The 16324-nt window shown below is 35.3% G+C and overlaps 1 pseudogene; it reads left to right on the top strand.

Annotated features, from left to right (window-relative positions):
• Nucleotides 1-6325: 6325 nt before the first annotated feature.
• On the top strand, nt 6326-6444 carry LOC120608379 (uncharacterized; annotated as a pseudogene).
• Nucleotides 6445-16324: the final 9880 nt, after the last annotated feature.

Genomic DNA, 16324 nt, shown 5'->3' with positions numbered 1-16324 from the left:
GCTAACAGCACACCCAGTTATCTCAACCCAAAAAGGCCTTCTCCAAGACATACTATATTAAAATTATCAAAAGTCAACACCAAAGACAGATTTCTAAGGACAGCCAGGGAAAAGTAGACGGTAGCCTAAAAAAGGAAAGCCCATTAGACTGTCTTCGGACTTCTCAGCACAAACCTTACAAGCAAGAATGGAGTGGAACCAAGTATTCAAATTATTAAATTAAAGGAATTACCAGCCAAGAATAATATATCCAGCAAAGCTCTCCTTTAGATATGAAAGAGAAATAAAGAACTTTCAAGACATACAAATGTTGAGGGATCCTCTATTATGAGGCCTGCATTACAGGAAATATTGAAAGAGATCAGCCCACCTGAAACAAAATGACAAAAAAAAAATGCATACCTATGAGTAAGATGACTAGCAGGCAGATAGAAGCAGAGTAGTGCAACCCTTACTAAGAACAGAGTATTATAAGCTTAAACAATAAAAAGAGAATTGCTATTGCAAGATAGAAATGAATGTTTAGCATACATAGGGACAATTTGAGATAACAATAACAGAAAAGGAGAGGAATCAAAGATCCAAAATGGCAAAGGAGAATGGAGATAAGGTACACACAGAAGAAAATAGACTACTGTATGTATATAACTATCCTCTACTTATTCATAATGGTAACTACACACCAAAGATCCAGAACTGAAGTACCTAACATAAAACAGAAAGACAAGAGAAAAAATCCACAAACCCAACCAAAATAAAATAACAGACAGAAATGCAAGGACAAGGAACAATGGAAACACTGTGCTACTAGAAAGCAAAAGATTAAATAGCTATAGGAAAACATTATATTTCAATAATCACCCTAAATGTAAATGAACTGAACTCACCAATAGAAAGTCACAGAGTTGCAGATTGGGTCAGAAAACAAATCCCAACCATATACGCAGCCTCCAACAGACACATCTGTTTCAAAGACAAATATAGACTCAAAGTGAAAGGTTGGAAAATGATATTTCATGCAAATGGCATTCTGAGAAAACAGGGCATACTGGTACTAATATTGGACAAAATAGAGTTCAAAATAAAAAAATAAATAAATAAAGATACTGAGGGACATTTCATAATGATAAAAGGAATCATATGCCAAGAGGATATAACACTTATTAATATCTATGCTCGCAATCATGGAGCTCCGAAGTATTTAAAGCAATTACTAACAGAACTAAAGAGAGAAACAAACAAAAACACTATCAAGTTCATATGAAGAATTCTGCAAGATATATTATATGGTAGGCCACAAAACAAATCTTAGTAAATTTAAGAAAACTAAAATTATATCAAACATATTTTCAGATCACATGGTATGAAACTAGAAATCAACTATAACAATAAAACTGGAAAAATCAAAAGTATATGGAAAATAAATAAAATGTTATTGAATAAGCAATGGGTCAATGAAGAAATCAAAAGAAATGTAAAATACCTTGAAATAAATGAGAATGGAAATGCAACATACCAAAATCAATTGTTACTGCAAAACAGTTCTAAGAAGAGAGTTTGTAGCAATACAAACCTGCTAAAGTAACAAGAAAAATATCAAATAAACAATCTAAATTTTCACTGGAAGGAACTATTAAAAGAAGAAACAAATGAAGACCAAATTCAGTAGAAGGAAGGAACATAGTGGGAATATATGAGATAGAGCATAAAAAGACAATAGAAAAACTAATGAGTTTGTTCTTTGAGAAGATAAACAAAAGTGACATACCTTTATCTAGACTCACCAAGAAAACAAGAGAAATGACACAAATAAATAAAACCAGAAATGAAAGAGAAGATGTTACAACTACTACCACAGAAATACAAATGATCATAAGAGGCTGCTAGGAAAAAATTATACACCAACAAAGTAGACAACCTTGAAGAAACTGATTGATTCCTAGAAATATACAGTCTTCCAAGATAGAATCATGAAGGAAAAGAAGATCTGAATAGACCAATTACAAGTAAGGTGATTGAATCAGTAGTCATAAATACCTCAGCAAACAAAAGTACAGCACCAGACAGCTTCACTGGTGAATTCTACCAAACATTTGGAGAAGTTTTAATATCTATGCTTTTCAAACCCTTCCAAAGTATTGAAGAGGAGGGACTCCGTCCAAACTCATTTTATAAGACTAGCATTATCCTGATACCAAAACAAGCCATGGGCACTCAGAAAGAAAGGAAGAAAAGAAGAAAGGAAGAAAAGAAGGAAGGAAGAAAGGAAGGAAGGAAGGAAGGAGAGGGAGGGAGGAAAGAAATTACAGTAAAATATTTCTGAAGAACATATATACAATATACCTCAACAAAATATGAGTATACCAAATTGAACAATACATTAGAAGAATTATTTACTATGGCCAAGTTAAATTTGTTAAAGAGATGTAAAGATGGGTCAACTTTCGCAAATCAACAACATGATAAACCATGTTAACAAAATGAAGGTTAAAAGTCATGATCATCTCAATAAATGGAACAAAAATCCTCAACAAACTATTAGCACATGAGGTCAACAATACATTAGAATGATCAATCACCATTATCAAGTTAAATTTACTAAAGGGATGTAGGATGGTTCAATATTTGCAGATTAATAAACATGATAAACCATATTAACAGAATGAAGGATATAAACCATATATCTTAATAAATGCAAAAAGTAAGTTGACACAATTCAATATTTATTTATTATAAAAACTCTCAACAAAGTGACTATAGAAGAAATGTACCTCAGCATAATAAAGGCCATATATGACAAACCTAAAGCTAACATTATATTTAACTGTGAAAAGCTGAAAGCTTTCTCTCTAAAATCAGAAAAAAGACAAGAATGCCCACTCATAGAACCAGGCAAAATGGTGTAGATGATAGAAGCTTTGCTCATCCCCTCTTGCAACCACATCAAAGTTGAGATGGAAAAACAGAACAAACAGCAAGCAGAGTCACCTGGGGGTCTAGATGAATAGAAGCCCTACAACTAGAGAGAGAAATAAGAAATTATCCTGTAATGGTTGTCGGTAGGAGGAGGCAAAGATGCGAGGCTGCTGGGTCCCTAGCAGTGAGACAGAAGCTATGACAGCAGCAGCCAGTAGCTGAAGGCGCCTCTTAAAGGGGCCATGTCTGCAATCGAACTTTCGTGGTGATGAACATGCTGACTCTGAGCACCAGCGCTGGGATAGTTGCATGGGGGGCATCAGGGACTCACAGGGAGACAGTGAGTTGTAAGAATGAAGGATTGAGGTGAGGCTTCCTACCGGGAAGAAGTGCTGGTGGTATCCATTGTTCCTGTTGAGCCCTCCCCTCACCCAATGTGCAGACACAGTGCCACCACAGCTGAGATGTCATCAAACTGGATAAGACATTGCTCTATCCAGAAGATTCCCTGAAACTCCGCAGCCCCCAACTCGTGGCCTCACCCAAGTCACATTTAGTTGTGTCTTTGGTGAGTCCTATGCCACTTGCTGAGCAGTGTTAATACTCACACCGGTGGCAGCTGACCTTGGTGTCTGTTGTGGCTTCTTGAGGCAACTATAATCACAGCATATGTGGATTGCTTGCTGACTCTTAACAGGTGGCCATGGAGGGTCACAGGCTTGGGCTAAATTTGGCCTGCAGCTGAACCTCTCTCAGAACTGTGTCACTGGACACCTACTGCACAAATCCACACTAATAAGACCGGAAGACTTAGGAGTTTTGCTTAGTACATAGAAACAGACACAGAAAGGCAGTCAAAATGGGAAGACAAAGAAGCAAAAACTATATGAGAGAACAGAACAAAGATCCAGGAATAATGGAGTCAAGCAATCTAACAAATACAGAGTTCAAAACACTAGTTATAAAGATGCTCAATGAATTTATGGGAAGTGTAGATTAATTCAGTCAGAACTTAATTAAGAGTAATGACATTCATGTCATAGTGGTACCTAAGGAAGGAGAACAAGAAGTTTAATATATATATTTGAAGAAATAATGATGGAAAACTTCCCTAACCTGGTGAAGGAAATAGACATACAACCCCAGGAAGCTCAGAGAGTCCCCCAAAAAATGGTCCCAAAGAGGCCCACACTAAGACACATTATAACTAAAATTCCAAAGGTTAAATACAGAGAGAAAACCTTAAAAGCAGCAAGAGCCAAGCAATTAGTTACTTACAAGGGAAACCCCATAAGACTGACAGTTGATTTCTCAAAAGAAATTTTGTAGGACAGAAGTTCTTGGCACAAAATATTCTGTGTTGAAAACCCAGGATCTACAACAAAGAATACTTTATCCAGCAAAGCTTTCATTTAGAATAAAAGGAAAGGTAAAGAACTTTCCAGACAAAAATAAGCTAAAGGAGTTTATCGACCCCGATCCAGTATTACAGGAATTGTTAGAGAGACTTCTTTAAGAAGAAAAAACATGTATTAAAATCATGAATAAAAAATGGTAATAACTACATATCTATCAACAAGTACCTCAAATGGAAAAGAATAATAAGTGCTCCAACCAAAAGATAGGGAGGCTGAATGGGTAAGAAAACAAGACACCTCATACGCTGCCTACAAGAGACTCACTTCAGATTAAAAGACACACGCAGACTAAAAGGAAGGGAATGGAAAAAGATATTGCCTTGACGGATTTAGAAGATATTGGGCTGAATGAAGTAAATCAGATAAAGACAAATACCACATAATTTCATGTATATGTGGAATCTAAAGCACAAAATAAACAATATCAAAAGTGGAAACAAACTCAAAGATACAGAGACTATTTTGAAGGCTACTAAATGGGAGGGCCGTGGGGGACAGTGAAAAAAGGCAAAGAATTAAGAAGTACAAATGGATAGATACAAAATAGTCATGGAGATATAAAGTGTAGCGTAAGGAAAATAGTCAACAATGTTGTAAAAAATATGTAAGGAGGAAGTGGGGTACTTGATTTAGTGAGGTGATCACTTCATGAGTTATAAAGAGCTCTAATTACTATGTTGTGCAACTGAAACATATATTATTGTATGCCAACTATAATTGAAAAAATCTCATTAATTGTACAATGTTAATAAGAGAAACTAATTGTCTATTATATTTCAATAAGACCGGGGAAAAAGACAAAAAATAAAACAATGTTCACTCTCACCACTTTTATTCAACATAATATTGGAAGACTTAGCAAGAGTAATTAGCCAAAATAATAATAAAAGTTTATTATTATTATTATTATTATTATTGCAACTAAATTGGAAAAAAGGAAGTGAAAATGTCACTATTTGTGGACAACATGATTTTATATATAGAAAACCCTTAAACTCCACCGAAAAAGCTAGAAGTAATAAATCAAATCAGTAAAATGATAGGATACAAAATCAATATACAGAAATGTTACATTTCTATTAAGCAAGAACAAACTGTCAGAAACAGAAAGTAAGAACAAAATTTTATTTACAATGACATCAAAATAAAAATACATAGAAATAAATGTAACCAATGAATTGAAAAACCTGTACACTGAAAATGATAAGACATTGATGAAAAAATTTGAGAAAGATGCAAATACATGAAAAGATATATTGTGATCATGGATTTAAAAAAAAATAATATTGTTAAAATGACCATATTGCTCAAAGCGATATATGGATTCAGTGCAATCCTCATTAAAATTCCAATGAGATCTTTGGAAACATGGCAGAGTAAGAAACATCCCCAGATCTCTCCCCTTGAAACAACAATTATCAGAACATCTAAAACTCAACAGAAAACACCCAAACTGCACAGCAGCACATCAGAGCGTGGGATCTGCACATAAGAACTACCACAGGTCAGAATCCTGGGTGTCGGGCAGTGGACTGGAAGTAATAAAGAAGCTGCCTCTCCCAGCCACCGGAGCTCACTGCAGAGGAGGGGGAGGGGAGAAGAAGCGGCAAGTTCCTGTGGTGAGTTCCTGTGGCAAGTTCCTTGAACATTCCTGCCTGGGATAGTAGTGAGCTCCCCATGACCTGCTGGCTGCAAAGCCCAGTCATCAGGGCAGAAAGCAGAGAAGCGGGACAGGACCACAGAAAAACAACAGCTGTTTTTTTGCCAGCTGCAGTTGCAAAACCAAGGCTGAGCCACGGCCCCCAACTCCCAACCCGGAGGGCCCCTCCTCCCATATCCTCGAAACCCAAAACCACAGAGCCCCGGGGGATTCTGAGCAAAAGCTGCTGAGACTGTCACTGACACTGACAGGGACTGAAACTGAGGGTAGTGAGCATGATTAAATATCTACAAGAAAATTTAAAAAGCGTTATTAAGACTTTATAAAAAGCATCTACGGTCATGCCACCCTGAACAAAACCGATCCCATTTGATCTCAAAAGCTAAGCAGGGTCGGGCCTGGTTAGTACTTGGATGGGAGATTCTCTAGGAAGAACAGGTGCTATAGGCGTAAAAAAAAAAAGGGATTGCCAACTGACAAGGTCCTCCCAATCTGTGAGGGTTAACCAAAGGTTGCCTTGTTAAGAAAAAGACTTTATATGCAGCAGGTATCCAAGAGACTGAGAAGCCACCTACTGAAAAGCAAACAATAAAAGTAAAATAAATAAAAAGTGCCTTCTTTGCAACAGGATAAAGAGAGACCTTTATATAATACATCTTCTTTCTGGAAAAACAGCAGAATAAATTTCCTATAATGCCCAGGTAGAGAAATAGTCCATTAAACACCATGAACAATCAAGGTGACAAGGTATCTCAAAAAGAAAGAGAAAAAAATCTCCAGAAAATAAGCTTACGGATATAGAAATATGCGATGTAAATGACAGAGACTTCAGAATGATACTTCTGAAAAAACTCAAAGAGATCCAAAACGACTCAAATCAACAATTTCAGGAATTGAAAAAACAACTAGATGAGCAGAGCAAGAAGATTGAAATCCTCAAAAAGAACCAAATAGAACTTCTGGAGATGAAGAACACACTGCAAGAGTTGAAAAATGAAATAGCAAGCTTGGGAAATAGAGTTGATCAAATGGAGGAAATGATCAGAGATATCGAAGACAGAAATCTAGAAATAAGTCAGAAGGAAGAAGAAACTGAAGAATGAAAAATAATGAAAGAGAAATATAAGAACTAACTAATACCATCAGGAGATGAAACATAAGAATAACGGGCATTACCGAAGGCGAAGAAAAGGAGGAGGGACTAGAAAACATTTTCAGACAAATAGTGGACAAGAATTTCCCAAATTTAAAGAATGAGCTGCAGCTTGGAATTCAAGAAGTCAACAGAACACCCAATTATCTCAACTCCAAAGGCCTTCACCAAGACACATTGTATTAAAATTATCAAAAATCAATGACAAAGAATTCTCAAGGCAGCCAGGGAGAAAAAACAAACAGTGACTTATAAAAGTAAACCCATTAGATTATCATAGGGCATCTCAGCGCAAACATTACAAGAGAGAAAGGAATGGAATCAAATATTTTAACTATTAAGTGAAAGAAACTACCAGCCTGGAATAATGTATCCAGCTAAGCATTCCTTTAGATATGAAGGAGAAATTAAGACTTTTAGATATACAAAAATTGAGGGAATTCTCCACTACGAGGCCTGCTCTACAGGAAATACTGAAAGGGGTCAGCTCATCTAAAACAAAATGACAAAAAAAATACATAATTAAGAGTAAAGTGACTATCGGGCAAATAGAAGCAGAAGAGTGCAAAACTTACGAAGAACAGGGCATTACAATCTTAAATACTAAGAAGAGAATTGTTATAACAAGATAGTCATGAAGGTTCCGCATACATAGAAAAAAATTGAGATAACAATAACTGAAAGGGGGGGATTCAAAGATTCAAATTTGCAAAGGGGAAAGGAGATAAGGCAGATGCAGAAGAAAATGGAAAACTGCATATATATATATATATATATATATATAAATATATAGTTATATATATATAACTATCCTTTACATATTCATAATAGTAACCAAATGCCAAAGATATAGAACTGAAGTATATAACATAAAACAAGAAGGACCAAAGAGAAAACCCACAAAAGCCAACTAAAATAAAGAAAACAGAAGCACAAGGACAAGGAAGCAATGGCAACACCGAGCTACCAGAAAGCAAAAGATAAAATGCCTATAAGAAGACCTCACGTTTCAATAATCACCCTAAATGTAAATGGACTGAACTCATCAATAAAAAGGCACAGTTGCAGAAACGATCAAAAAACAAAACCCAACAATATGCTACTTCCAGGAGATACATCTCAGCTCCAAAGACAAATATAGACTCAGAGCGAAAAGATGGAAAATGATATTTCAAGCAAATGTCATTCTGAGAAAAGTGAGAATAGCGGTACTAATTATCTGATGAAACAGACTTCAAAATAAAAAAAAAAAGTAAAGAAAGATACTGAGGGACACTTCACAATGATAAAAGGAATCATGTAACAAGAAGACATAACACGTATTAATATCTATGTTCCCAATCAGGGAGCCCCAAAATATGTAAAGCAATTACTAACAGAACTAAAGGGAGAAACAGACCAACACACTATCATAGTAGGAGACCTAAATACCCCACTGTCGGACATGGACAGATCATCCAAACAAAATCAATAAGGAAATAACATCTTTAAATGACACAGTAGACTAACTAAACATAATTGACATTTATAGAGCCTTCCATCCCAAAACAGTTGCTTATATATTTTTCTCTAGTGCACATGGAACATTCTCAAAAATTGACCACATATTGGGTCACGGAGCCTCAACGAATATAAAAGGGTTGAAATCATACCAACCATATTCTCTGAGCATAATGCTTTGAAACTAGAGATCAACTGCAGAAAGAAAGCAGGAACCACAAATACATGGAGATTAAATAACATGCTACTGAAGAATGACTGGGTTAGAGAAGAAATAAAAAGGGAGATCAACAGATACATAGAAACAAATGATAATGAAAGTACAACATATCAAAACTTTTGGGGCATGGCAAAAGCGGTCATTCGAGGAAAATTCATATCATTACAGGCCTATCTCCAAAAACAAAAACGAGCCCAAATAAGGAACTTAACGCTTCATCTTCAAAAATTAGAAGAGGAAGAACGAATGAAGACTAATGCCAGAAGAAAGAAAGAAATAATCAAAATTAGAGCAGAAATAAATGAAATTGAAAACAATAACAACAAAAAAGATAAAAAAAATAAATGCAACAAAGAGTTGGTTCTTTGAGAAAGGACGCGAATAAACAAAATCAGGGACAAAAGAGAAAAAATTGCTACGGACATCACAGAAATACAAAGGATCATACAAGAATACTATGAAATAGTATATAACCCCAAATTTAATAACCTAGAAGAAATGGAAAAGTATTTAGAAAAATACAACCTTCCTAAATCAAGAAGAATACAACCTTCCTAAATCAAGAAAAATACAACCTTCCTAAATCAAGAAGAACTGGAAAATATAAGTAGAATGAAGAGCTGTATGTAAATTCAAATGATCATCAAAAACCTACCAAAAAGTAAAAATCCAGGACCAGATGGCTTCACCAGTGAATTCTACTAAACATTCAAAGATTTTATACCTATTCTCCTCAAACTCTGCCAAAAAATTCAAAGAGGAGGCAATACTTCCCAACTCATTTTAAGAGGGCATATTACTCTGAAAACAAAACTTGATAAAGATAACACACAAAAAAGAAAACTACAGACCAATGTCTCTCATGAACACACATGCAAAAATCCTAAATAAGATACTAACGAACTGAATACAGCAACGTATTAAAAAGATTGTACACCTCGATCAAGTGGGCTTCATCCCAGGGGCACAGGGATGGTTCAACATATGCAAAGCAATTAATGTGATACACCACATAAACAAATTAAAAAATAAGAATCATATGATCATATCGACAGGTGCAGAAAAAGCCTTCGACAAGATACAGCACACATTTATGATCAAAACACTTAACAAAATTGATAAAGAAGGAAAGCACCTTAACATAATAAAGGCCATCTATGACAAACCCTCAGCCAATATTATAATTAATGGTGAAAAACTAAAAACTTTCCCTCTAAGATCAGGAATAATGCAAGGTTGTGCACTATTGCCACTGTTATGCAATCTAACATTGGAGGTCCTAGCTAGTGTAGTGAGGCAAAATAAATATATAAAAAGCATCCAAATAGGAAACAAAGAAGTTAGACTGTCATTATCTGCAGATGACATGATTCTTTACATAGAAAACCTTAAAGACTCCACAAGAACACTACTAGAAGCAATAAGCAAATTCAGTAAAATCACTGGATACGAAATCAACATTCAAAAATCCATAGCGTTCTTATACTCTAATAATGAAGTGTCAGAAAAAGAAGTGGAAAAAATAATAATTCCTTTTTTCAATTACAACAAAAAGAATAAAATACCTAGGAATAGATTTAATGAAAAAAATGAAGGATCTATATAATGAAAAATAGAAGACTTTATTTTTTAAAAAATCAAATAGGATACAAAGAAATGGAAAGATATTCGTGTTCTTGGATTGGATGAATCAAGATAGTTAAAATGAACATATTACCTAAAGCATTATACGGATGTAATGCAATCCCCATCTAAATCTCATCAGCATTTTTTAAAGAAATAGAACAAAAATCTTCAGATTCGTATGGAAGCACAAATGACTCCGAATTGCCAAAGCCATTCTGAGAAAAAAGAACGAGGGTGGAGGCATCTCTCTATTCGACTTCAAATTATAGTACGAAGTGACAGTAATCAAAACGGCATTGTATTGGCAGCAAAACAGACACATGGACCAGTGGACCAGAATCGAGAGTCCAGAAGTAAACCCAATTTACATGGGCAAATAATTTTCGACAAAGATGCCAAAAACATATAGTGGAGAAAGGAATGCCTCTTCAACAAATGGTGCTGGGAAAACTGGAAAACCACCTGCAAAAGAATGAAACTAGACTGTTGTCTATCACCACACACCAAAATTAACTCAAAATGGATTAAGGACCTGAATATAAGACCTGAAACAATAAAATGCATAGAAGAAAACATAGGAACTAAACTCATGGACTTTGGACTTAAAGAGAATTTTATGAATTTGACCTCAAAATCAAGGGAAGTGAAAGCTAAAATAAATGAACAGGACTACATCAAACCAAAAAGCTTCTGCTCAGTTAAAGAAATCATCAACAAGGTAAAGAGACAATCATTCGAATGGGAGAATATATTTGCAAGCAACACCTCTGATAAGGGCCTAATATCCAAAAGACACAAAGAATTCATACAACTCAATAACAACACAAAAACACATGATCCAATCAAAAAATGGGCAGAGGACCTGAAGAGACACTTCTGCCCAGAGGACATGCAAATGGTCAACAAATATATGAAAATATGCTCAACATCACTAGCTATTAGGGAAATGCAAATCAAAACCACAGTGAGATACCATCTCACAATTGTTAGAATAGTTATAATCAACAGGACAATAACAACATGTTGAAGAGCTTGTGTAGAAAAAGAAACCCTTATATACTGCTGATGGGACTGCAAATAGGTACAGTCAATATGGAAAACAGTATGGAGGGTCCTCATAAAACTAAGAATTGATCTACCATATGATCCTGCAATCCCTCTATTGGGTATTTACCCACCAGACTTGAAAATCCGTATCCAAAAAGATATTTGCACACCGATGTTCATAGCAGCATTATTCACAGTAGCCAGGACATGGAAGCAACTGAAATGTCCTACGATAGATGATGGTCTAAAGGATTTGTGGTACATATATACAATGGAGTATTACTCAGCCATAAGAAGAGATGAAATGCTGCCATTCGTGATAACATGGATGGGCCTCGAGATAATCATGCTAAGCAAAATAAGCCAGACCAAAAAAAAGTTGAAAAATCACATCATACCACTTATATGTGGGATATAAACCTCAAACCAACAAATGAGCAGGACAAATAAACAGGGACTCATGAACATGAACTATAGGCTAGTGGTTACCAGAGGACTGTAGACTAGTGGTTACTAGTGGTGTATGGGAGGAGGGATGAGGTAGATGGGGTAAAGGGGGTCAAATATAGGGTTTAGGGGGAGTGTGAATTGGGTAAAGGAGATCAAATATATGGTAGCTGAAGAAAATTGGACTTTGGGTGGTAAACACACAATAGAATATACAGATGTCAAAGGATAATGTACACCTGAAAATTATACAATTGTATTAACCAATGTTACCCCAAAAACTTTATTTAAAAAAAGAAAGTACATTATAAAGTATAAAAAATAATTCCAATGATATTTTTCATGAGAATAGAGCAAAAAAAATCCTAAAATTTGTATGAAACCACATAAGACCTCAAATAAGTGATGAAATCTTGAGAAAGAACAAATTTAGAGGCATTATCTTCCCTGATTTCAAACTACACTATAAAGCAATATTAATCCAAACAGTATAATATTGACACAAAAGCAGAAACACAGATAAATGTAATAAAATAGAATGCAGAAATAAACCCATGCATACATGAACAAAGAGTTTATGACAAAGGAGATACAATGACGAATGAATAATCTCTTCAAATTGATGTTGAAAAACCTGGACTGCCAAATGCAAAAGAATGAAACTGGACAACTATCTTAAAATATGAAAAAAATAATTAGCTAAAAATAAATTACAAACCTGGAAACATGAAATATATAGAAGAACACGTAGGTAATAAACTTTTTGACACTGGGTTTAACAATGCTTTTGTTATATGATTTTAAAGGCAAAAATAAATAAATGGAAGTATATCAAACTTAAAATCTTTTACATGTAGAAGGAAACAAGTAAAACAATGAGATAACTTGCTGGATGAACAAAAGTATTTTTAAAATTTTTTTAAATTATTTTTAATTAATCAGGTGACATTGGTTAATAAAATTGTGTAGCTTCCAAATGTACAATTCAATAATACATCATCTGTATATTGCATTGTTTGTTCACCACCCAAAGTCAGATCTCTTCAATCACAATATATTTGACCCCCTGTAACCTAATCTACCTTCCCTTGGCCCCCTTTTCCTCTGGTAACCACTAAACTGTTGTCTATGTCTATGAGTTTTTTCTTTGTCTTGTTTGTTTGTTGCTTTCAGTTTTATATCCCACATATGAATGAAATCATAAGGTTCTCAAATTTCTCCCTCTGACTTATTTCACTTAGCATGATAATCTCGAGATTTATTCATGCTGTTGTAAATGGCAGTATTTCATCTTTTCTTATAACTGAATAATCTTCCATTGCATATATGTATTACTTCTTTCTCCAGTCATTTATTGTAGGACACATCGGTTGCTTCCATGTCCTGGGCACCACGAACAATGCTGCTATGAACACTGAGGTGCATATATCTTTGCAGATTAATGTGTTCAGGTTTTGGGAGGTAAGTATCCAGAAGAGGGATTCCTGGGTCATATGGTAACTCTATTCTTAGTTTCTTGAGAAACCTCTATACTGTTTTCCATAGTGGTTGTACAAATTTACAATCCTACTAGCAGTGTATGAGGGTTCCTTTTTTCCCATAACCTCTCCAACACTTGTTATTACTTGTTCTGTTGAGGGTAGCCATTCTAACAGGTGGGAGGTGGTATCTCATTGTGGTTTTGCATTTCCCTAATTGCTAGTGAAGTTGAGCATCTTTTTAAATGTTTATTGGCCATTTATATGTCTTTTGGGGAGAGTGTCTGTTCATGTCTTCTGCCTATTTTTTTTTAATTGGATGGTTTGTTTTTTTGTTGTTGAAGTGTATGAGTTCTTTGTATATTTTGAATGTTCCCCCCTTATCAGAGGTGTTGTTTGCAAATATCTTCTCCCATTCAGTTGGTTGTCTTTTTGTTTTGTTGATGGTTTCTTTTGCTGTGCAGAAACATTTTAGTTTGATCTTGGTGTTTTGTCATAGTTTATGCTGATCACTCAGACAGGAATTCTGGGGGCAATAGAGAGTGCACACCACAACCTTATTCCTCTAGTCCCACTCACTTATTTTTTCTTTTTACCTCTTTTAACTATTATATAATATTTAAATCTATAATACTCTATTATGAATAAAGATTGCAATCTCCTGTTTCTGTCTGTTAGTAATTTTATTCATAGTTTTTAATCTTTTGTTGTTGTTGTTTGTTTGTTTGTTTCGAGTAACAGAACCCTTTTTAATATTTCTTGTAATGCAGGCCTTGTGGTGTAAAATTTTCTCAGCTTCTATGTGTCTCCTTCATATCTATAGGAGAATTTTACTTGATATATTATTCTTGGATGATAATTTCTTTCAATAATTTAAGTATTTCATTTCACTCCCCCTTGGCTCATAAGTTTCTGCTGAAAAATCCAATGGTAATCTAATGGATTTTTCTTTATAGGTTACCATATTTTTTTTTTCCCCTGGCTGCCTTGAGAATTGTTTCTTTGTCATTAAGTTTTGACAGTTTTAATATAATGTGCCTTGGAGAAATTTTTTTTTTAATTGAGATAATTAGGTGTTCTGTTTGCCTGTTGGATTAGAAGATTCAGTTTTTACTATAGGATCAGGAAATTCTCATGAATTATTTGTTTGAAAAGGCTCTCTGCTCCTTTCTCCCTCTCTTCTCTTTCTGGTATTTCTATTTTTCTTATATTGTTTTTTTCTAGTGGAGTCTGATAGTTCTTGTAGAGTTTTTTTATTACTCTCAATGCTCTCTTTTCTTTCATATGTGTCATTTCCACATTTCTGTCTTCAGTAATAGTAATTCTTTCCTCCATCTGGTCAGCTCTATTTTCTAAGCTTGCTATTTTATTATTCTCTTTTATATTGAGCTCTTCAGCTCCAGAGCTTCTATTTAATTCTTTTTTAAGGTTTTAATATCGTTGGTAAATATTGTTTTTTGTTTATTGATTTTATTTCTGAGTTCATTAAATTGTGTGAGTTTACTTGCATCTCACTGAGGTTTTTCAGAAATGCAATCTTGAATTATTTGTTATTTAAATCACATATTTCTGTATCTTTAAGTTTATTTTCTAGATATATTTCTCTTTCTTTCTTTCTTTCTTTCTTTCTTTCTTTCTTTCTTTCTTTCTTTCTTTCAAGCTTTCTTTTCTTTCAACTTTCTATTCAATATGCTCTTCTTAAAGCTTCATTAAGCTTCAGCTACATTATTCCTTTCAATATTTCTTTCATTCAACCCTTCCCTTCCTTCCATATTCTTCCTTTTCCTTCATTCAGCCTGTATACAGCTATTCAACTCTTTCTTTCTTTCTTTCTTTCTTTCTTTCTTTTTTTTTGAACTGCCGTTATTACCTTGGTCGTTCATAGTATTTGATGGAGTGTTTCTTCACCTAGGCATATGAGAATGAATTCCGATTTTTTAATTTTTTTATTATTTTAAAAAGAGATCCCTCTATTAGCAGGTTGATAAGAGGTTTTTCTTTTGTTTTCTAGTAGGTGGCACATGAGCCTTCTGCACTGCCTAGGCCTCCCTGATCTCAGCTGTGTGCCAAAAAACAAAAACAAAAACAAACACCCTTTATTCTCTGGTGAGGTTTGGTCTACTCTGTGACCAGGTCACGTCTGTCTCAAATTTCCACTTCCATGGGAAAAAAAAAATGGTGAGCAATGGGGTCCCAAACCCCTGAAGAGTCTCTGAAATGCTGATGCTTCCCCAGCAGCCAGATGTGTGGTGCCTGAGGTGTCCCAAGTGCCTTCCCCAGGATCAGCTTTGATGGGCAAGAGTGGGTTGGGTTGCAAGAGGCCACCAGTGTGCTCGTGGCTATTTTCCTTCCAGTAATGATGACTGTGGGGCCTCAGCTGCCTCACCTCTGTATCTCCACCTCTGTTATTGGGACTAACTGCCGTGTGTGTCTGCCATTCAGAAGCTGCCTCCTCAGTAGTCAGGGCTGCAGATTCCCTGCTTATTAGCCCAATACTCACTGCTGCAGTTTCTCCTGGGGCTCATTACTAGCTAATGGAGGGTCTGGGTAAGTGAGCTCTGGAAGGATGGTGGGAGGCAACCAGGCCCAATGACTTCATTTTGTGCCTGGCAATAACAGCTGCTAGAACACAGCTGTTTTACCTCTGTATTCTTTCGCTACCCTGATCCATAGGTTTTGTCATAGTTTATGCTGATCACTCAGACAGGAATTCTAGGGGCAATAGAGAGTGCACACCACAACCTTATTCCTCCCCTCTTCCTGAGTCTCGCAGGAAGAGGAGCATTGACTGGTACTGAGGCCGGAAGCAACTCAGAGCTCCCTGTGGGATTTTGGGAAATGAGGAAATGGGAGGCAGTT

Source organism: Pteropus medius, unplaced genomic scaffold (genome assembly GCF_902729225.1).
Source record: "Pteropus medius unplaced genomic scaffold, Ma_sr-lr_union100, whole genome shotgun sequence".
Taxonomy (NCBI): Eukaryota; Metazoa; Chordata; class Mammalia; order Chiroptera; family Pteropodidae; genus Pteropus; species Pteropus medius.
The sequence above is the reverse complement of the archived record's forward strand: the minus strand, read 5'-3'. Positions and strand labels throughout refer to the sequence as shown.